General features: G+C 46.7%; 1 protein-coding gene across 5 annotated transcripts in view; it reads left to right on the top strand.

Moving 5' to 3' along the window:
- Window positions 1–22,633, top strand: part of LOC126543839 (uncharacterized) — a 405,430-nt gene that overhangs the window by 189,887 nt on the left and 192,910 nt on the right. The gene's annotated exons all lie outside the window — the stretch shown is intronic.

Consider the following 22,633-nt stretch of genomic DNA (forward strand, 5'->3'; position numbering starts at 1 on the left):
GCGCATATAATACATTCTGGGTGTTTAATATCCCGGAACTCCACCGTGGGTTATGAACGACACCGCCTAGTGAAGAGCTCCGGGCTCATTTTGACCACATGGGTTTCTTTACCGTTAACATGTTCTGAAGTATACGAGCATTTTTCGGATTTCGCCCCCTTATAAATGGGACAACCGGATGAGGGAAGCGAGCCCTCAACGTGGGGCTCAACAGCAGAATGCCATAGATTGCACAGTATACCTTGCACAGCTGTGCATATTTTATTGCCTATAGAAAAAACAAGTAGGCGTATGAAATTACTGTAAAAAGTCGCGCTTACGAGCGCCGTACAAGGAAGCGTGGACTCCACGGCGGTGACGGAGTAGGGATCACCTGACCATGTGCAGGGGAAATGAATATGGATCGAGTGCTCGGTAAATTATGGTGGCGTGATTCTCCTTGGTGGTAACAGTTTTTAAACCTCGCTGCTGTTTGATGGATAATTCTATAAGGTCGCGTATGTCGGCCCACGCATTTACTTGTTTTTTCGCTATTCCTGTGAGAATGCTCTGATGCACCTGTCAGACGAGCCGCCCAATAAAACTTCATACAGTATTTCGAAGGATTAGGTCTAGACGGCCATGTGATATCCTTACTGTCAACTTCACGGAGTTTCCATCCTGATCAGCTTAGGTAATTGTGTTGATATCGCATCCGTCATCCCAGGACTTCCTACAGTGGCCTATTCATAGTCGTGAATCGTGGCCAACCTTTCTTCCTCTGCTCTGTTTAATTAAAGGCAAAGAACAGAGGCTATGGTTGCAGGCAGGCTGAAGCACTAGTGCTTTAAAGCTTGTGTATAGAAAGGACGCATTCAATGAGGACGACGTCCTTGACCTTATGATGCATGATCGCTTCATTATGGTGCATCGCGTTACGTCGACGTCAAGAGAAAGCCTGCAGGAAAGCTCATCACATAAAAAAATTATTGAATTCGCACCTGAATATGGGCGAAGCCTTCCTTTATCGTTTCAAAACTTATATATGAAAAAAGAAAGGAGAAGAGGGAAGACATGCTTTTCAGGATATCAAAAATATTGAGCGCACAGATCCTGAACTAATGGGAATATCTTCCCATTCACAAAAATAAAGTCGCAGTTTAGCCCGAAAGACGAAGCATCGATTGCGATAGCAGATTATTAGACAGCTGTACGAAATAAGGACATTAGTTTTATCGGCAGTTATAAACCACTTACTAACTAAATTAACAAGCACTGTGTCATCTGCGCACAAGCAAACATATACACATCTCACTCGATGACCGCAGTAACTGGCCGTCGGAAACGCAGGCTTGAGGAGGCGGGGCAGCAGCAGCGAGTGAATTGACCTTCGTGCTGACTCTCGCTTGAACGCGAACTAAGCGGCGAGAACACTACGCACGCTAAGCTCTCAGCATTCGGAGCACTTTGTCCCCATCGCAGATCGCTGTCAAAATAGGGCGCGCGGGACCACGCTTGGCTGCGCCATGCGCGGCCACCGCAGGCGTAGAACACATTGACGTCAAATTTATAGCTTTATGCCTAATGCTTTATGTATGGCACTGATGCCGTTGTTGTTGTCGGCCAGTGTTATGGATAACTCCAAATTTAGTAACATTTGCGCCTGACAGCGGCAGACAATATGGACTCGCACTGCTAGCTTAGGAGAAAACAAATTAATTTATGCATATGGGTGGCAAAAAATACCAAGATGATGCTGATAAAGCATGGTCATCCGCCACCATATTTCAAGTGCCATCAGCTGTAGGCTGCAGCCCACGTTTACCTTGTGGCAGTGTAGGCTTCGTACAGCATTCATTTGACGCACGTGTAATTTCTCCTCCAACTGACTTACTATCGTGAGCAATATGAGCAGGAACACGCGAGCGCGTGGGAAATAGCCTCGAAACCGACGTGGGGCGATGCGTTGCGGCCGCTGTAGGAAACAAAGTGGAAAGGGCGCCGCGGTTCCGCCAACTGTCGGCACTCCCGCCTCACTAGCGTTGCTGCGTAACGGCACCGGATTGCATGTCACCGGGCGCTAGCGATGATAAGGCGGTTATGGCATGCAGAGCGTGGACCGCGCTGTCTGTAGTTCAGCGCAAAATACCGCTGTTAACCTTTTTTGTTCCTTTTTTCTTTGTCTGAGTGTGCGTATGTGGAGCGGTCAGACCCGATTCTTAGATATTTGCAAGCATGCGACAGGGAATATTTTCTGGCCGACTTCTTAAAAGGTCTATCGTAAGGCCAGTCGCACCTTTCATGGAAACGTTCGAATCTTTGATGAACAAGAAAAGAAGTAAGAACGCTACGTCACGGCCGACGCGCATCTTTAATTTCTTTTTCGTGGCAAATGCTTATAAGGGAGACCACGACTGCCCGCGGTTAGAAGTGCGTTTCAGCGTCCTGCGATGTCTCGAGTGCCGTTGAATAAGCGGGAAGAAGTCGTTGAGTTGTGGAAGAAAGCTTACTCGCAGCGAAACATTGCTGCCTTGACGGGCTGCCGGTTGAACACAGTCAACAGGATAGTGCAGGCGTACCGAGATGAAGGACGCATTAAGGATGCGCCGCACGAGAGGCGACCTCGCGCCACGTCGGCGGATCAAGACCTACAAATTGTTGCTGCAGTCAACGAGAAGCCATTTCTAAATGCGAAGGAGGTGCGCAGTACTCTTGCCCTGGAACATGTAAGCGACAGCACGGTGCGGCGAAGGCTAAGGGAAGCCGCCCTCCGTAGTCGTATCGCTGCTCAGAAGCCCCTTCTCACAGTTGCCAACAAGACTGCTCGCCTAAAGTTCGCTGTCGATCACCGCAGCTGGAAGGTCGAGGATTGGAAATATGTCATCTTCTCTGATGAATCTACGTTCTCAAGCCGCTGGGACCAGCAGAGAAGAGTGTGGCGCATGAAGAATACGCGCTTCTCTCCGCAGAACGTCAAGCAGGTGGCCGCAAGTGGACGCACGTCAGTAAACGTGTGGGCGGCTATTTCGCGGGATGGCCTAAGTCCCATTGTAAGAATCCCTGGGAGATTTACGAGTTCTGCATATTGCACATTGCTGGAGCACGAGATGATCCCCTATGCACTGAATGGTCCACACCCGGATGGGTATTATCTATTCCAGCAGGACTTGTCTCCCGTTCACACAGCAAAGGTCGTGGCACGTCTTTTAGGCGAACTAGGGGTAAGGAGCTTGGAGTGGTGTGCGAAGGGTGCAGACATGAACATCATAGAACATGTTTGGGCACGTATGAAGGCTAACCTTTCAAGACACTCCTTGGACTCGACGACCAGTGATGAACTGTGGGAAGCCATAAAGCGCGAGTGGAAACATCTTCAAGATGACAAAGCCTTCATCGAGGCTCTCTACGTGTCTCTGCCAAAAAGAATGGAGGCCGTCATTCAAGCAGGCGGAGCCATGACCCGTTATTAACGCATGAAGTCTGCAAGGAAAGGTCAAGCTGTAACACTGATGTATGGGGATACTTTTTGTGTGGATGAAAATTTTGTTACCATTAAGCAATCGTCTAAAAAAACCTTTAAATTCACTGCTGCGTACAACTTTTCTTTGTTCACAATAACCGAGACATAGAAAAACACGCATAACAAAACAACCCTGCTTTTTCCTGCGTGCGAGCGCTATTACAGGCGCCACAGTATCACGCCGGTATCATTGCGATACGTTCCGCAAGTATGATAAAAAGAGAGCTAGAGATATTTTGCGCTCAACTACAGACAGCACGGTCCACGCTCTGCATGACATAACCGCCTTATCATCGCTAGCGCCCGGTGACACGCAATCAGCTGCCATTACGCAGTAACGCTAGTGAGGCGGGAGTGCCGACAGTTGGCGGAACCGCGGCGCCCTTTCCACTTTGTTTCCTACAGCGGCCGCAACGCATCGCCCCACGTCGGTTTCGAAGCTATTTCCCACGCGCTCGCGTGTTCCTGCTCATATTGCTCACGATAGTACATCTGTGTGGACGTGGCCGACGTACAAGGCGGTTTAGTGACTCTAGCGCAATTACATTTCTACTTCTTAGAGCAGTACACTGGGTGATGTTCATTTATTATAAAATCGCACTGACGCAATTGTCAAACATGACGGGGTCTATTGGCAAGTCTCTTATGAACGTTGTAATATCAATTTACTCACAATGTTTTACGTGCTAAACGAAGAGTTTGACTGAAAATGTTACCGTAGTACAAATCATCGGAATGGCCTTATCAGCGGCAGTTCTTTAAAATACGCGCGAATTGAAGTACACTATCGTTCCTTTGATGCCACAGTACTGAAATACGGCCACAGTGAAGGGTCTGACGTAAAACCAGTGACCTCTTGCGGCAAAGCACAATAGGCAAAGGCTGCCATGGCTGATTTTTGTAATTTGTACATTATTAATATCATGAAGCAATGCCAACTCCCAGTTTAGAAGTCTTTTTCCCAAATACATATATCCCTTTTGCTTCAGCTTGCAAAAAGAAAAGCCCTATGCGAACAATTCAGGTTTGTTTCCATCGTGTTTGAAGCATTCAGAATGTCTCACATTATGCATAAAAAATATACTTTTCAAATTTTTTGCAATATCAACCTAAAAATCCTATCTTTTGCATCACGACTAGGTACTTCAATGTTCTTGGAAACCAGATGAGTAATATTCGCTGCACGCAGATTTTATATAATTATTTGGCACTAAGAAACGCACGCAGTTCAGCTTACTATACGATCAGGTTGCGTTGTTGGTTTCGAGAGTTGTCAGGACCAGGGCGCCATTGCAGGCAGCGGCCCAGGTGTCACTCAAAACACCGATAGTGGCGCGGAACACGGTTACGGCAATAATGCCAACAACGAAAACCACATTCACAGCACGAAAGGATCACGGCCGAAAGATGACCACGACAAAGGATGCTTGAACCGCTGCTCTGCTGGAAATTATTGGCTGAATTTATAACACCAAACGGTCCTTTTGTTGTCCCCCTCCCCCCCTTCTGAGCAACTTAAGCTCTTTTCAGTTCACTAGAATGCAGCCGTTGATGGCATGCGTCCTGTATCCGCAACCCCGGGCTCAGCAGCAGGGAGAAATAACCACTTAGGCATTGCGGCGCTTCAAAGAAAGTGTAATGCAAACTGAGCAAAGCGCGAGGAAAACAGACATATGAAAGGGAAAGGTGGAAAAACACACGTGCGTCAAAATGACAATTCGTCAATTGGGAGGCATATTTTTTTTCCGCCTGGGTTTCCGCGCGACATAATGTCGCGGCGAAATCCCATTAAGCACGCAGACCCGTTTCATGCATATGCTGCAAAATCGAACTGCAAAAGTACCCTGTCCGTGAAGCACCGCCGCTCGCTTCTCAACTTTACACCCCTAACATGTCGACCTTCGCGGACCGTTTTTGTCACAGCGCGTGTACAAAGTAGATAATGGGCGTCCACTCAACATGAAGGAGTGGAGTACTTAAAACACAGGATCTTGTCTTCAGTTGGTTAACCACATTTACATGTGAACGCTGGTATAAGGCCTGCCCCGGCCCGAAGTCTATGAAGAGCGACTTCCTCCATACGAGAAAGACTGTGGGCAGGGAAACAGAGACGTCTAGGGATGCGGTCACGCCTGCCCCGCCGGAGGGTAGCTTTTGTGGCAATGAGAACATAAACGGAGATCATAGGGAAGCAAAAGAGGAGGAGTTGCAGGTGACGAGAAAGAGAGAGGTCACTATTGTGGACACGATTACGCGCCTTCGCCCAGTTGACTGTGACGTGCGCAAGTTAAGACTTGTGAAGTTTGTGAATGCGCTAAGAAATACTCAGCATTTACGTCACTTGAGTGAGCTGGCTAACTGCGCTGAGGCTTTCAGTATAGATGTGCACTTCGGTGGGTTGCGCAAGTTGACGAGGGCTCCGAGAAGTACCAAAAGTCCGTTGCATAGCTACGGGTAGCCTATGATATGCGGCATTCAAGAAGGCTATTTGTCCTCCACTACGGTTAGCCGCTGCGTCCGTGTACATGGCTGCCCGTAAGTATAGTCGTTTTAAATATTGGAATCGGTTGTACCCGTCGGCGGAGCTTCGTCGTCCTGTTAGTCGTTATCGTCGTGTAATGCCACGATGCAAGATTGTCCAACCTTGCCCTTCGAGCTGAACAATATTTTAAAGCGAACTGTCTTCTTTTGCAGCTTTTCGCTCATTTCTGTGGTTGCTTGGTGATCGGTGGTGGGACTTATGAAGAAGAATGTTCATTTGCTCGTTCGCTATTTCGTTCGTTCGTGCCTTTATTTGTTTGCTCGCTCGTTCGTTCGTTCGCTCGTTCAGGCTATTTGCCTACATTGGCCGACAACTCCGGTGGTTTCTGCAGAACTTTTGGCAATGAAACTAAAACACCGTGATAACACAAGACACAGTATGTTGTCAAGGAAGCAGCGGTACGCGTCTACCCCCTTACTGTGTCCTGCTTTCGCGTTGTCAATCAGAACAACACACCCAAGTACAAAAGCAACAAAGAAACAAAAAAGCAAATGCCTTAGCTTCTTCATGGCAAACCAGCGCTGCAATACGTCCGGCACCTTGAAAACCCCCCGGGGCACATGCACCCTGACAGAACATACAAGGAGGCATGCTGGTAACCCTTCTGAATAGCACAACGCAAACAAACGACGACGAAGTAGGAGGCAAAACAAAGTGCTGCTTCTTCTCGTCTTGTCCCTCCACGTCTTCGGCTCGAACTGTTTTATTCAGCATATGCTGCTTCCCTGAACTGGCTTTTGGTGGTTAAGATCTTTGGTTAAGACCTAAACTATACGTACGCGTGGACTGGTGAGGGACTCCGTCGTGTCTTTTTTGCCATCGCAGCGAATCGAAGAGTGGAGAGCAGTGAAATCGTGCCGCCTTGAGGTGGCGCCAAGCGCTTGTCCGCTGACTTTGCATGGGACAAAGAACCGAAGCCGGACGGGCTGGCGTTCGCGCACGATTTCATCGCATTACGCGAGGAAAAGTTGGGAGCGGCGCCAGGAAGTCCTTTCATCGCTGTGAAAAAGTTTCTAAATTGAATTCTTGTCCCAAGTTCACAGCGACGTTGCCGCATGCTATTCGATTACTGTCCGCGGATACGCTGCACCACGCAACATCAGTTCCCCGTGCCACTAAACGAAGAATAAACAAACGCGTGGTTTTGGAAGGGAAAATAACATTAATGTTTCGGATGCTCTTGCAGAACGCGACGCGAAAATTTCTAAACAGTTTAGCGCAAGTCATGTGCGGAACGGTTCGAGCCGCCCGCACCGACGGTTGCTGAGCCAATGGACGGTTTCGGCGAACTTCAGTCTTGGAGTGCTCGCGATTCAAGTTTATGGCAACAACAGCAAGGTAATATCTTCGTAGCCCACCACGCGGGCGCAGTGGCTTTGGCTGTGCGTTGCAAAGCCATAGGTCGCGGGTTCGAATTCCGACTGCGGCTGTCGCATTTCAAAGAGAGCAAAATGCAAGGACGTTCGTCGTGTGCCATACATTTGGTGGGCATTGAAAAACCCCAGGCGGTGAAAATTAATCTGGATTCCCCCGCTACGGCGTGCCTCGCAGTCATGCCGTGATGTTTTTAAATGAAATTTAATTAACTTTAAAATAAATTTAATTATTTAGTTTAGTATACGCATTAGGTGACCAGAGGTAACGGGTCGGGACAGCGAACGTGGCTTTTTATCTCGAAACGTTCGTCTTATTTGTCGCGATTTGCCCCTCGCCTCATAACTGAACGATGTTCCACTGTGCACAAAAAAGAAAACTAAAGGAATCCCGGTACACATCATAGAGCAACTGCAGCAATGCTGGCCTACAAGTTTTTGCCGATTGCACAACGGCTTTAGGTCTCGGGAACATCTCACTATAGTCTGGCATTATTTGGGAAATTGAAATTTGTGGTGCCCGTCCTAGGTAAGAGGCAGAACCGAAGCAAGCGCCGAAGGTTTGCTGTAATTGCATCAAAAACGTACTTTGCAACATGCTTCTCACTTGTCTGTTTTATGTCTCCGCATCTATATCACAGATGGCGTCAGGTCCAAGTCTAGGCTCCAAGTTTCCGAAGAAGTACTCGGTTGCTGAAAGTAAAGGTCACGGGTGAAGGAAGCATAAACCCAGCACAATGAGGGCGCGTGACTTTTCATTACTGTAATACCGGTTGGTCTGTGCCCTTGTGCACGTCCGTGCAGTCCTTAGTATTTATATTAACATCTATATTTTGATGACCCAGCTGTTAAGTAGCTACAGTTTACTTCATTGGCCTAGTCGCTGCATCAATGGGCTGGGATATGTGGGATCAGAGTTGTCCTGATCACAAACGACAGCTGTCATTCGGCTATAGGTCCTTTGGCTACGCTACTGTTTGAAGTTAACGAATATTGCAAACACATCTTCACGGTACTCCTGCTCATGAAGTGTATTCTGGATGGCGTCTCTTCACTTTGAATGTGGTACCTTGCAGAAGCCATACCTGCCACTAAAGCAAAGCACTTGCCAACAAGCATTTGGCAATCAAGAATTGGAAATTAAGTTTAAAGCGCTACTTTCACTAATTGCATTTCTTTTGGATTCATCATCATCATCATCAGCCTATTTTATGCCTACTGCAGGACGAAGGCCTCTCTATGCGATCTCCAATTACCCCTGTCCTGCGCCAACCGATTCCAATTAGCGCCCGCGAATTTGCTCATTTCATCGCCCCGCCTAGTTTTCTGCCGTCATCGACTGCGCTTCGCTTCTCTTGCCATTCATTCTGTAACCATTCTGTAACAGTTTGCTAACCTGTGCATTACATGAGCTGCCCAGCTCCATTTCTTTCTCTTAATGTCAATTAGAATATCGGCTATACGTGTTTACTCTCTGATCCAAACCACTCTCTTTCTGTCTCTTAACGTCATTCCCAGCATTTTTGTTCCATCACTCTTTGCGTGGTCATTAACTTGTTCTCAGGCTTCTTTGTCAGTCTCCAAGTTTCTGCCCCATATATCAGCACCGTAAGATGCACTGATTGTACGCCTTCCTTTTCAATGTTAATGGTAAGCTTCCAGTCAAGAGCTGAGAATGTCTGCCGTATGCGCTGCAACCCATATTTATTCTTCGGTGAATTTCCTTCTCATGGTCAGGGTTCTCCGTGATAATAACTTGACCTATGTAAACGTACTCCTTTGCAGACTCTAGAGGCTGACTCGCGATCTTGAACTCTTGTTCCCTTGCCCGGCTATTTATCATTATCTTTGTCTTCTGCATATTAAACTTCAACCCCACTCTTACACACTCTCGGTTAAAGTCCTCAATCATTTGTTCTAACTCGTCTTCAGTGTTGCTGAACAGAACAATGTCATTTGCAGATCGAAGGTTGACGAGATATTCGCCGTTGACCCTGACTCCTAAGCCTTCCCAGTTTAAGAGATTGAATACTTCTTCCAAGCACGCAGTGAATAGCATTGGAGAGATTGTGTCTTATAATTTTTAGATTATTTTACATTATTTTTAGGTATCTTCCTACTTGTGTAGAATTAATTAATCTCTGTAGATATTTTTCAAGATATTTACGTAAGCGACCTTTACTCCTTGATTACAAAAAGTCTCTGTGACTGCTGGCATCTCTACTCAATCAAATGCCTTTTCGTAATCTATGAAAGCCATATAGAGAGGCTGGTTGTACTCTGCAGATTTCTCGGTTACCAGATTGATGACATGGATGTGATCCATTGTAGAGTATCCGTTCCTGAAAGCTGCCTGTTCTCTTGGTTCACTAAAGTCCAGTGTTGCCCTTACTCTATTGGATATTATCTTGGTGAATATTTTATACAATACAGGAAGCAAGCAAATGAGCCTATAATTTTTCAATTTTTTAACGTCTCCCTTTCTGTGAATTAGTGTAATGATTGCATTTTTCCACTTCTCTAGGAGCCTTGAAGTCGATAGACACTTTGTATGGAAAGCCGCCAGTTTTTCAATGATTATGTCTCCTCCATCTTTGAATAAATCGATTGTTATTCCATCTCGTGTAGGTTCTCCCAGTTTCATGTCTTGCAAGGCCCTTCTGACCTCATCACTAGTTATAAGAGGAGTCTCTGCTACCTGTTCATTGCTGCTTCGAATGGAGGTATCGTGGTTTCCTTCTCATAGATTTCAGCTTGCGTCCATTTTTTACGGCTTCCTGAGTCTTTCTCAAGTTATAATTTCGAATATCTCTTATTTTCTCTTTGTTGACTAGTTCTGACATTTTCGCGAATTCCATCTGATCTCGTGATCAGTTTAATTTTTTGGCCTTTCCATATGAGGTCCTTTGTTACTTGGGAGAGCTTACCTACTGGTTACGTCGGTTCCTTACCTCCCACTTGTATTGCTGTATCAGGCGCCACTCCAAACCGGGAGATGTAGCGCACTCTATTGGATTACCACCAGCCTTTCCTATGAATTCATTGTGTTCATCCATAAAACGCTTTTTTTTTCAATGAACCGACAAGTAAACAGTGTGTGAAAAATCCCAGGTATGCCCGTAACGAAAGCAAGCGTTTCTATAAAAATTGAATTGGGTTGGAAATCAAAGGCAAAATCGTAATTTAAAGCGACACGAAGTGAGGACGTTGGCGAAAACGTTGACGTCAGCAACTTGACGTCAGTGTAAGCGAATACAAAGACCTGCGAGGTATTTGTATACTCATAAATTGACAAAAAGAGATGCTGTTTCGTCGAACGACTGCGAGGTTAAGATTTGGGGCCCTATAACGTAAAACTATTCCAATCTTCTGACGTCAAATTTGCGTAACCACCAACGCAAGCACCGGGCGGTCACCCGCAGGGTTGTCTGAACAGACCAATCAAACCCTCTCCTCGTTCATGAGAGGTCACTTTTGTTCGCTTGAAAAACGAATAAAATTGCCTACACTGAGCGGCTTGTCGTATCTAATTGGCTGACAAGAGGCGAGGAGAACGCTCAAGTGGAGAGGGATTCGATGGGGCCGAGCCACTGCACTGAAAGTCGATAACCGGATGAAGAGGGTGGTGCCGGCGTCTACGATTGGTCGGCTTTCCCTTACTTAGCTTGCGGTGGCTGGTCGAAAATCGCGGCGGCATGCAACGGAAGATCAAGAATGACGCTAAAACGGACCCTCACCAAAGAAGAGTTGGCAGAATGAGGGAGTAAATGTGCCGGAAGTGCTCGAAAACGTTACACGGCCACGCAAGAAGTTTTATTATACGCAAATACACCCATGTTCTCCGGCAGGTGCGAGTAGCCAGCGTCTGAGCGATCGGCGGCAGCCATCTTTTATTCCTTTCGGAACGGGGCTGCCTGCGGCTATTCCGAAGAAAATTCAGTTTTGTTCGGCATATTAATGCATCTTTATCGCGTACACGTCACTTTGACGCGGTGAGTTCTTGCGGTTTTGTGACGTCGCGTGACAGGCAGGTGAAGTGGGTGCAGCCCGAAAACTTTTTACCAATAGCCGAGGGCTATGGCGAAAAGGGGTCGAATCAGAAATAACTGTTTTTCTTTTTTCTGTCAAATCATGCATAATCAGTGTGTACACATCATATCAGATGGGGAGGTGTCGCGGTTTTCGTGACGTCGAGTGACAGACAGGTGAAGTGGGGGTGGTCGAAAATGTTTCTGACCAATCGTGGAGGGCTGATAGCAAAATTGGATTAGAAAAATTTGGAATAGCTGTACGTTATAGCGCCCTTGTTTTATGTAAGGTTTTCAGTACCATACACTTTTCATGATGACCTTGTAAATGCATTCGTAGAATGTATTCGTAAGCCTTGTGACGTTGGCTTGGAATACTGTGGTATGAAAGATGGAGCCGGTGGAGAGTGAAGGTGACAGCTTTAAAAGAGCAGATTACTAAAAAGGGTTATTTGAATATGCCAATCATGCATAATTCAGGCACTGAAATATTCGCTCACATTGAGCAGGTACAAATGTATGAAACCGCATCATCACATATTTGACAAAACCAATATCACTGCCTGGATGCATCCCACGTGCATTTGCTGTCATGCTTTTTCATAATTGGATGCTGGAAGTACGCTTTGCCAACTGTTGACGGCATTTCTGTAGTACAAGCTGGTACTTCAAATTTCCACATTGCCAAACATGAAAAACAAATATTTGCATTTAGTCTCAAGCTGCGAATGCGAAATTTACGGCAGTTCCTCAAGCCATCGATATTTGCACTATGCTTGCCGTTGTGTAAACCATTATAATAATAAAATAAGAACGATATAGAACCAAAAGTCGCATTGGCGTACGTTTTTCTTGTCATGGTGCCAAACTAGTTACAAACAGAGGTATCGCTTTCTGCCTGAACTAATAGCTGGAATGGAATGGAATGGAAAACTTTATTGGTTCTTTAAGATATTAGCGAGTTGAGGACGAAGTCTTCATTCTTGAAAACTTTGGGTCCTCTTCAGCCTTGGGTGGGCCCCTAGTCCAGGGCACCACTGAGTCGGGCCACCTCGCTTGCTGGACTAATTTTCGGGCCTATTTTGTGAGCCTACCTGCCGTAAAAGCTCGAAGCTATCGTCTTTTTGAACGTGTGACGCACACTAGAAAAATTAATCTGATGATCGTAGTTATTCCTAACAATCTAACTAGTTTTTTACCCATAGCCTTTGCGTATTGTTACGAAATTATCTGGAAACATTGTAACCCTGCATACCTTGAACATTCTGAAATAATTCCGAGGAAATTTAATATGTAATCCCTAAATATTTTCCAAAAAGAAAGAGCACGGCTTTTTTCAATTGTTTTTCAGGCACGCTGAACGCTGCGTCCGAATTCTTCGATTCCTACCGTATGCTTTAAAACGAAATTAAACCAACTAACCATCTTTTGAGTCTCTGAAACCGACAATTTGGGTCTCTAGTGTTACAATAATAAATCTGTCTCCTCTGGGTTTTGTCATTCAAAAACATAGACGAAATCTAATTCACACCAACACAAGTGCTCATGCTTGTGGGATTTAATGTTCGTCTATGTGTCAAGAAGGGCACTGCCGTTGAAACGATAATGGCCAACCAATTATCGCACAAAGACCTCCCGACTTCAGTGCTTATTGGACACGTCAATATTGTAGTTATACGGCTGAGATCTTTTTTAAAGGATAAGAAAAAAACAATAAGGAAAATTGGGCAAAGTGGAGAGAAAGATAAAAAGAAGAAATGTCAGGAAGGTTAACCACATTGCCTCTGCTTCGTTACTCTGCACTGGGAGAGGAGGAAATGGGAAAAAAAGTAAAAGGAACCAAAGGAATATCAAGTCGGAATGTGCGAACATTCTGAACTTTCGAATAGGGAATCGAGAAGTGTCCTATCCGACACGGTCTTCGAACCGAATAGTTCCCGCGAATACTAATATTTTCTTAACCTTTGTGAACGGCCTCTGTTTCCCATTAAACATAAAATTAGAGGAAACGTACGGTAAGTTTATTCCTCGCGGACATATTGCATGCATAAAATATGACGACTGAAGTAGTGCAGCAGGCTACGTCGCGTAGGGAGCCATACGTGCTTAGAGAGCCATAGTTGCGTCGCATTGAGAAACAGCAGACGGTAGTCAAACGAGCCGTGAAAGGTCAAGGGAATGCAGTCACGAGTTGGAACATTCTACTGAACTCCGATGTTGTAATGCATTGCGACAAGCAAGTCAGCGAATTCGCCATTCTGCAACAGCCCTTGACAATGGCACAGGCAGACGCTGGAATTGTCCGTCAGCATAGCACGGTAATTGATCAGTGCTTTCCGTGCGGATGTTTCCGCAATGACTCGACGCCCCGCTAAAGTCTTATGGCGCACATTTGAACAGATCGGTGGTAAGATTATGTGATTTCAGATACCATCTCGATGGCCGCGAAGTACTAATCTTGAGGGCCAAGTTTGGAGCTTAGAATCAGAAAATATGACCTGCCGGACGGGTAGTGCTGATGAACGTAGCCGACCACGCCTTTGAGAGCCGCGAGTTCTGATCCCGTAGATGTTGTGGTAAGAGAGATCGTGAAACTGTTCGGACGGCGATCTTGATGTGATGAGCACCTCATTGCACGAGTTGTTTGGAGTAACCTGGCTGAATCTGCCTGCTGCAACTCGGTCCATAATGCGAGGGCTTTATATGTCCCATTGCGCGAAAATCCATGGTAGGCAGCGTGACTGAACGATGGTACAAAAATGGGCAACAGCGCACGAGGAGTTCGTAACTCGAAGGACCACTCAGCGGCGTTCAGCTGGGCATTAATGTTTTCGGATTCGCAATTTATCAGAAGTGCATAGGCGTCCTTTGATTTTTGTTTTAGATGCGAATGCATTATATGACCCATTACGCCAAAATCAGTCGCCGTCGTGGACGTGACCGAAAGATTGTACCAAAACTGGTTGACGATGCGAAACGAAAAAAAAAACCTTGACAAATGCTTGCGTTGACGCCAAATTTGTCAGGGCGGCTCCTGTAAATAAAGTAAATTAATGTTTCCAAAAAAAAAATTTGGTATATTTCGAGCCTCCGGGGTGCGAGACGTGCATGCTTCGTCGACGCCATGGCGGCTTCACGGTTTTGGCTGGCTAAACGCGTGCTTAGTGCGTGCGTCATTGCACACGTCACGTCGCAGCCACCTGGCTGATTAAACGACGTGCCTGCGTGCGTCATTGGGCACGGGACTTCGCAGCCAATGGAGAGAAGGTGCCGCCATGTCATGAGTAATAAAATGAGCGCCTTCGGGATGTTCCGAGATCTAATAATCGGTATGACGCTTTGGTATTCCCACAAGCAAGCAGTCCTAAGTGTCTCCGCCAAATTTCTTAAATGCTATGAGCGCAAACATATATATCTATACCGCCTCAAGTCTCATCATGTGGCATCTTTGGCTATGCGAAGGCTACGCGCTGAATTTTCTAGTAATACGGCTACTGGCTGTGCGTCATTTGCATCAAGCTCCGCACCCGCAACCGCACCATTGACTGCGATGTGCTTGCCCCTCCCGCCCCGGTCCCTTTTCGTAAAATATTATGGGGAGAGTTAGAATATGCTCATTACCTAGCAGCTCGATCAGCAAAAGAAACCCGGAAGATAAATGAAGAGACGCTGCCAGAGTGGCCTTGCAACTGAAGGAACTGTGGGAACATATGAACACATTTTTACCAAGTGGAACGTGCAAATAAATTTTAAAAAGCGTAGCAATAGCACTTGTACAGTGCTTGACGCAAGTATACGGACTACGTTGCCTGTGACCGCCCTGCTTACTACAGGCTCTTTAAAGGTGTTCCTGTGGTACGCCGATGATTCCAACACTACCGGGGATGATGAAAAGAACGCCCCTCGAACGCACTTTTTAGAGGTCTGGAGTAGCATAAATACCCAGGAAAAGGCAACACAGACCCGTACACCACATGTGGTGAAGGCGCGAAGTATGACTTAGGCAAAGGATCTATGCACACGACAAGTGAGGCTAAGGTTGACCCAAATGAGAGCACTGAACCGGGGTTAGGGAAACGCAGGCCCAACTTGCCCGTGTCCGTTCATTTACGAATACGGCAAGTACCTGGCGAATGCACTGATCCCCGAGCCTCACAGTAATAAGCGCATTGCGCTCGCAAATTCTCCGAATGGGATGGAGCCTTGCTACTTCATTTCGGGGATCGGTGGAAAAAGAATCAAAGCGGGAGGGAAAAACTTCGGCTGGTGCCAACTTTCTGACAAAGCGACTTGTTTTCGTCAAGGCCACGACAAAAACAACTTCTCTCGTCGAAACCTTGGCACCGGATGCAGACTTCCCGTCTGCCTGGAAGTCGTTTACCTATGTTCTGCTCCCACTATACGGTGGCTCAGTCGCATTGGAGTCGCGCATGCTAAACGGGACGTCGCCGGCATGAGTCCAAGCCACGGCGGCTGCTTTTAGGTGGCGGCCATATGAAAAAAAAAAAAAAACACTCGTCGCTTTAGATCTAAAAACACGTTAAAGAATGTCTGGTGCTCCAAAATATTATCGGAAGCCCTCCAATACAACGCCTTTCACATAACTCAGGTGTCGCCTTGGGACGATAAGCATAAAGAAGCAATAAACTAACCAACCTATGTTCTGGGTTGAAGTACTTCTCTGAAGCTAACGTTGTTTTTACTACACTGTAACAGAAGACAAAGACGTTCGGCTTCAGAGGTGGATCACCCAACGTGCAATTTGAGTGCTATTTGAAGCATGCATCAGATATCGTTTTTGTTTTCAGTCAAAGAAAGCGTGGTTTCGCTCAAGCTTTAGGCTAGCCACACTGAGTAATTGTCTAATACCGTTGTCACGTCATAACATGAGTCATGTTGATATCATACAAATAAAACGAAAACAAACCAGGCAGTGTCCATTCTGGATATTTATTACGTCAATAACGATGGCCATCAGCAGAACACTTGCCAAAAGTGAAACCAAAAGAGCAGAACAGCCTTAGTCTTTTTACAGATACCGCACTATCTCACTACTATCGGCACATAACTGAAGATCAATCTAGTCTCACAGATATTAGTTTTTGAACCTCTGTGATGCCCAGCACCTTCACAGCAAGAAACGTCTATATGTTACAACAAGTTCTTGCCGCATTATTCAAATTTAAATTGTAAGTGGCGTGTAAATTCGCGCTGCAGCGACGGCGTTCTCTGAATAACAGAAGCACATCTCGAAGGGCATGCTTTTGCTGGCTGCATATGCCAGAAATACGTAAAGGACGCCACGTTCTATACACCACCTACTGGGTTCGTCGTCCCGAAACTGCAGGTTGGGTTACGACGAAATAAATCTAGAAGCTGTTTCATTCTCGCCCCATCCCGGATGAAAGCAGGAAGCGCGACACTCATTTTACGTAAACACACTGCTCCAAAAACACACACAAGCAATGCCTTGCTTGCGTCACCTCGCCACCATTGAAGGGAGACGCGGCTTTGTTTCGAGGCTGTCCCGCTTTTCAACGCCGCCGCGGGGTGGGAAGCGTGGCTTCCTATCTGCGTTACATCAACTCTGAGCCGTGGCTACGTGCCAGGTTCAGATTTTACCCATCACGCGCTCGGCTCTCAATGGTGCGCGTTTTGGCACCAGGCGGTGAAGACACGCGAGGCGCACGGTCGATTATTATTAGTTGGTTCGTACACACAAATGCGATCACGAAGGGGCGGTAGGTCTGGCTGACACCCGACACCAGCAGGGGCGCAACGCCTGGCGGCTCTAGAAGACAAAAGGCAGTACTTATAAAAAGAAGAGTGAGAGTGGAACGGGAGATAGACAAAGGAGCATTGTGAAAGGAGGAAGAGAAGACAAAACGAAGGAGTGGAGAATGACGCGAAAATGTAACATGCATCCGATTGAAAAATTACTATTTTAGGCCTGGCGAGTATGAAAAGTTCGTGCCTTGGCTAACAGCCCTCAATAAGGCGGTTACCGTGGAACAGCACTGATAAGTGACATGTCAAAGTTCAATTTACTATAATCGTCACGGCACCGGGAGTTCAGTAAGTGGGGCACTGTTTAAAAACAAGGTGGTTGCTCTGGACCTGCCTGTGAGAGCTGATGTCATTGTTAGTCGTCATGTTGAACTTATCATAGGTGTAGTTGTCCAGCCGGGGCAATACACAAGTTCTGAAGAGAAACTTATATATGTTAGCTTGGTAGCTGCCGCTTTTATGCATATAGATACGGTGATTTCTTTTTGGTTTTTTAATGTGTAGTTAAAAAATATATGTGCATTTAGGTTAAAGCGTACAAAACGTACTCTGATCACTTCAGTGCAAGTGAGACATTGCCCAGGTGGACATCATTTGCAGGAAACACGAAGACAATCCTTTCACAAGTTAATGTCACTACATCACTTACTTGCTGACTAAAACGTTACGGCCCAAATTTGCACAGGGTTATTCAACGAAATCGTCTCAAGTGTCCTGTTCTCTGTCCGAATATTTAAAACTGGGCCAACCAAATGGAGATCACTGCAGTCAAATTACTCGTTCAGTTCACATCACTACGAACGCGGGACAATCAAGCGCGGCTCGTGGTTGAACCCGGACTCCATGATGACATACTTAATAAAGTCTAGGCGCAGTGACAGCCCGGGAAAAGCAAGCGGGCTCGCACAAGCACTAATTGCTTGTCTCCGACTGTCATTGCAGCTTAAGCTTTCCAAAGTACGTCTTACCTTTAAGGCCGATCCCCAACGACCCTTGTGACTTATAGAACGGTGACGTAAAACGAGGCTGCCTTCGCATTTCTCGCTCTTCACAAGATGAAGCCGATTGAAACATTGAGCAATGCGTCATGCCACGTTATAAAGCAGTAGGAGTTCGCTCGCACTGCTGAAATGAATATGCGTGTCGGTAATCGGGAGCTGCGCAAAGTGACAATCGACCCATGACGTAGAAGAAAATCACGCGAACATCGGTTATCGGAGAACGATAGAAGCTCATTATACGCCATTACATTGACTCGAACGCAGAACAAAGACTTTTGTTTCTGTCTTTTTCCTTAAACAGTGAACTAAAACTTGGTTTTAGTTCAGTGCATAAGTTCACTATCAGTTCACTGTTCTGTTCACTATAGTTTCGTGGTTAGCGAGTGCACTGGCAACAAGCCGGTCGATCCAGTAAAGCGTCGTAATAGAGGCTACCCGACGCAAAAGTGATCGCTTCTGCTGAAGTGTTTGATGACAAATACGATCCTGACATTGGGACCTAGTTTGACTGCATTGAATAATAGGGTCTAAGCTGGCAAATCAAAGTTGGGTTTACGAGAGACGCCGTTGTGGAGTGCTCCATACGATGTTTGGCCACCTGAGATTTCCTTAACGTGCGGATAAATCGATGTACACGATCGGTTTTTGCATTTCGCCCCCATCGAAATGCGGCCGCCGTGGTTGGGAAGGGTATAGCGCATCGTGCATTCCTCGTTTTCTTACTTGGGTTTCTCATTGCGGCTCGGATTATGAAAATGTTTCTTGTTGTGCAGTTGTATGCCTCGTCCAGTGCCTGCTGCACTCATAAATTGCACTCAAAACGGGGTAGTATCGTAACTTTTGGTGTTTTCGAGCGAGAGGTTGATTGTTCAAACTTGACAGGAAAACTATGATGAAACGAAAAAGAAAGAACAGAAATACCAGAGTGCAGACATTTAGGCTAGTATTAATCTGCAGCGTACGTTGCGAATTAATTTGCAGTGGTTAGCTGCATAAGCGAAATCTCGTGGTTTAGCTTTGGCATGCAGTTGTTTAGCATGAACCAATCATTAAGAAACAAAGGCGGGGGGGGGGGGGTTATTTTGTTATGTCCATCTAATGGACTGTATATTTCGGCCGCCATTGATTGGCTGGAGCTGTACCAGTGCTAATGAGAATGGCTGGGGGTGTGGGTTTCTTACTCACTGGTACCTCAGCCCAGTCAATCAGCAAGTTAGCAGCAGCTGATATCGACATGTCCACTAGGTAGACACCTACAGAATACGCACCTAGTGAGTAATTCTGTCACACAAAGCTTAACTATTTGAAAAATAATAGCGGTCAGGAGGGAGTCATTCTACCCATTTTAAACGTTTCCACGTCCACCTTCTGAATAAAAATAGAGCGTTGCTACAACCAGTGAAGTAGAGTTTAAATAATACGACAAACAAACGTGCCAAAACCACTCTCTGCTTATGAGGCACGCCGTAGTGGAGGACTGAAGTGGAGGATTGGGACTGGAGGAGTGAAGGATTGGGACCTCGCACGCATCAACAGCGCGCAAAAAGCAGAGGCGACCGGATAAAACTCCTCCCTTAAAACGGGACACTGACTCAACAGCGGTGTCATACGCACAGTTGCAGCTGAAACGGTCCAATAACTCTGCGTACAGTCGGCCTATACAAAGAGCGACTCATCGCGCACTCAACATAACTAGAGACTGCCCATTTCATTGCAAATAATGTGCGCGGATTGAAATGTGGGCCCAGGTGCGTGTCGACAGAAAAATTGTGATGCGTAGGGCAATCAACCGACAGAAACACGCAAATACGTCGTGTCTTATCCCACCTGAGCCCATGGTCTGTTTGCACGCTGAATATAGAATATCGAACGCTTTCGTGACTTATGCACCTGTGACAGCTTCCCAGTGGCTACTGCATTGTTAACCTTGGGCGCAGGGGCTGCATTCAAAATGGAACCGAATGAAAAACAAAGAAAGAAACATTCATTACGCTTCTTTAGTGCACGCTCAAAACTATTTCGTAGCGGCCTAGCTCAGCACTCTTCATGCGGTGTACCTCAAATTGCAGCTTTGGAAAATGCGATCTCGTGCTATGAAGAATTGCGATCATGTGGTGCGCTCTCTCGATCTCTCTCAGTACTTTCATTTTATCGTTCTATCTCCCCTTGCAACGTCCTCCAGTGTAGGGTAACAAACCGCAACAAGAAAGCCAACAAATAAAACGATTACGACAGCGACGACAAAATCATAAACAACAACCACGACCTCAAAGACCGAAACGACAACAACGACTACTGCTGGAGCAGACGCTTCCAGCGCCTGCCGAAGCACATCAACCCACACATGCACAGACTCGCCCAAACACATTTGCAAACAAACAAAGCAAGCAAACACAAATATGCAAAGGTGCGCTCACGCACGCGCACACACACGTGCGCAGGCGCACAGACAACAATGCCTTCGGCGCACTCGTGCAGACGTGCCCGGGCCAGCGAGACAATGAAAGAGCGGGGCCCATTTGTTGTCCGGCTCGTTTTCATGTCAGACAGATATCGCGGGTCGGAAAAGGAGGGGAAAAAAAAATAAATGTTCGGCCGCGGGCGCAGAGCACACGCCTTTCACGAACCGTCCACCGTTTCGCAGACTGGTGTTCAGGCTCCCTCCCCAGGGCTCTCTATCGCGCTGCATTCTGGTCACGTCTCACCGGAGACGACTTCCATTCGTACGTGTTCCCCTGGAACGCGGCTGCCTCGCATGGCACCAGAGCGGAACGGTGCAGCCGCGCCGCTCGGGACCTTAATTAAAAGCCGTATATTTCGGCGGGTAAGTTCTCTTTCCAGTTCTGCGGACAGATCTGGGGTGCGCCACTGGTGGTATATTTAGGTGGCCGCGTTAACCGGATCGTTTTGCGAACTTTAAGTTGGGCCAGCACAATCTAAGAAAGGGATGCGGAATTCGCGACCATTAATTTCGTGCCAATTGCTTTCAGCGGTTCGATATGTTTCCCGAACGGAAAACTAAGTTTGATTTCATGCCCGTGCTCTCGATGAAGATGTTAATAAAGTGATGTGCAGAGTACTGGACCAGTTGGACCATCGTCCACTATCAGAACTGGAAGCTTTAGGTCAGTGCTCTCAAAGAACATCCGCGTTCAAGGCCTTACTCGCGTTATTAAGGCTCCTGCGGTCTACGGGGCTTAACAATAGACTTTAAGAACGCCGCCCCTTACCGCTTTATAGTGTACGCGTTTTGTTAGTCCTCGTCTCGCTTTCTCTGTATGTCCCCCTTCCGCTCTCTTTCTCCTTTTATCCTCCTTAACCCTTCCCCCCGTGCAGGGTAGCCAACCGGAACTCCACTGGTCTAATTATAACAGTAATTATGCATCAGTATGAATGTCCTGCTCTTTGACACCTTTAAAAATTTCATTACGCGAAAGCAGCCGTGCGTTCAAGAGCATGCTCCCAGTTGTCATCTTTAGCTAAAGGTAAATTCGAACGCTGCGGATCCCCAACAAACAGCAGCAAGCAGCTAATGCTTCAAGAACATTTCCCATGCTGCTAAGAGAATTGCAGATTCTTCGTGCAAGACGGCTGTCGTTGGGATACTCATGGGTGCGTTTGCCAGAATTGTAACGTACACTCAGGCATCGACGAGAGCCGAATGCGTATTCTAACTTCCAGTTTTTTTCTAGAAACACAACACACCTCCCTCGCTGCGAACGAGGCGGCCCACGAATTAGCTCGAGGACTTACATTCCGAGCTGGTGGGCTAGCCGATGGCTTCATGGGGCGGGACCGCTTAGTGTGTTACAGAGAGATCACACAACACTACAGACTAGGGCAGGTTAAATATCCTCCGGCTGATATATCCTTAAACAAGAGCCAGGCCTCCACTTGGCGTCGCCTCGAAACCAACGAGTTTCCAAGCCCGGTGTCGTGCAGCCTCTACTACCCGGGTCAGTACTCCAGCCAGTGTAAGCTATGTAAAGCCAGGGCTAATCTTAATCACATTCTGTGGCAATGCCCACAGGCTCCCTCTGGGGGAAGAATAAAGTCTTTAGAACAATGGGCGACCTTATTACTCAGCTCCGATCCGGAGATTCAACTGAAGACCGTCCAACTGGCCGCAACCGCCGCTAGGGTCCAAGGAATCCTGGCCGTCGTCTAGGTGGGAAGGCTTAAAGCCTTCCCTACATCTGTTGGACAAATAAAGTTTTACAATCTAATCTAGAAACACAAAAGGACCCAGCAGTTGTACCTTCGTAACGCGCCTTCAAAAGATAGGACGACACCCAGGGACGATGCACTTGCAAAGCAGATTCTGCACTCGATATGGGGAGTTTGCGCTTATACCGCAAGATTGAACCACTATGTGTGGCATGGGCATGTGTGTGTATGTGCGG

This window comes from Dermacentor andersoni, chromosome 10, assembly GCF_023375885.2.
Source record: "Dermacentor andersoni chromosome 10, qqDerAnde1_hic_scaffold, whole genome shotgun sequence".
NCBI classification, from domain to species: domain Eukaryota; kingdom Metazoa; phylum Arthropoda; class Arachnida; order Ixodida; family Ixodidae; genus Dermacentor; species Dermacentor andersoni.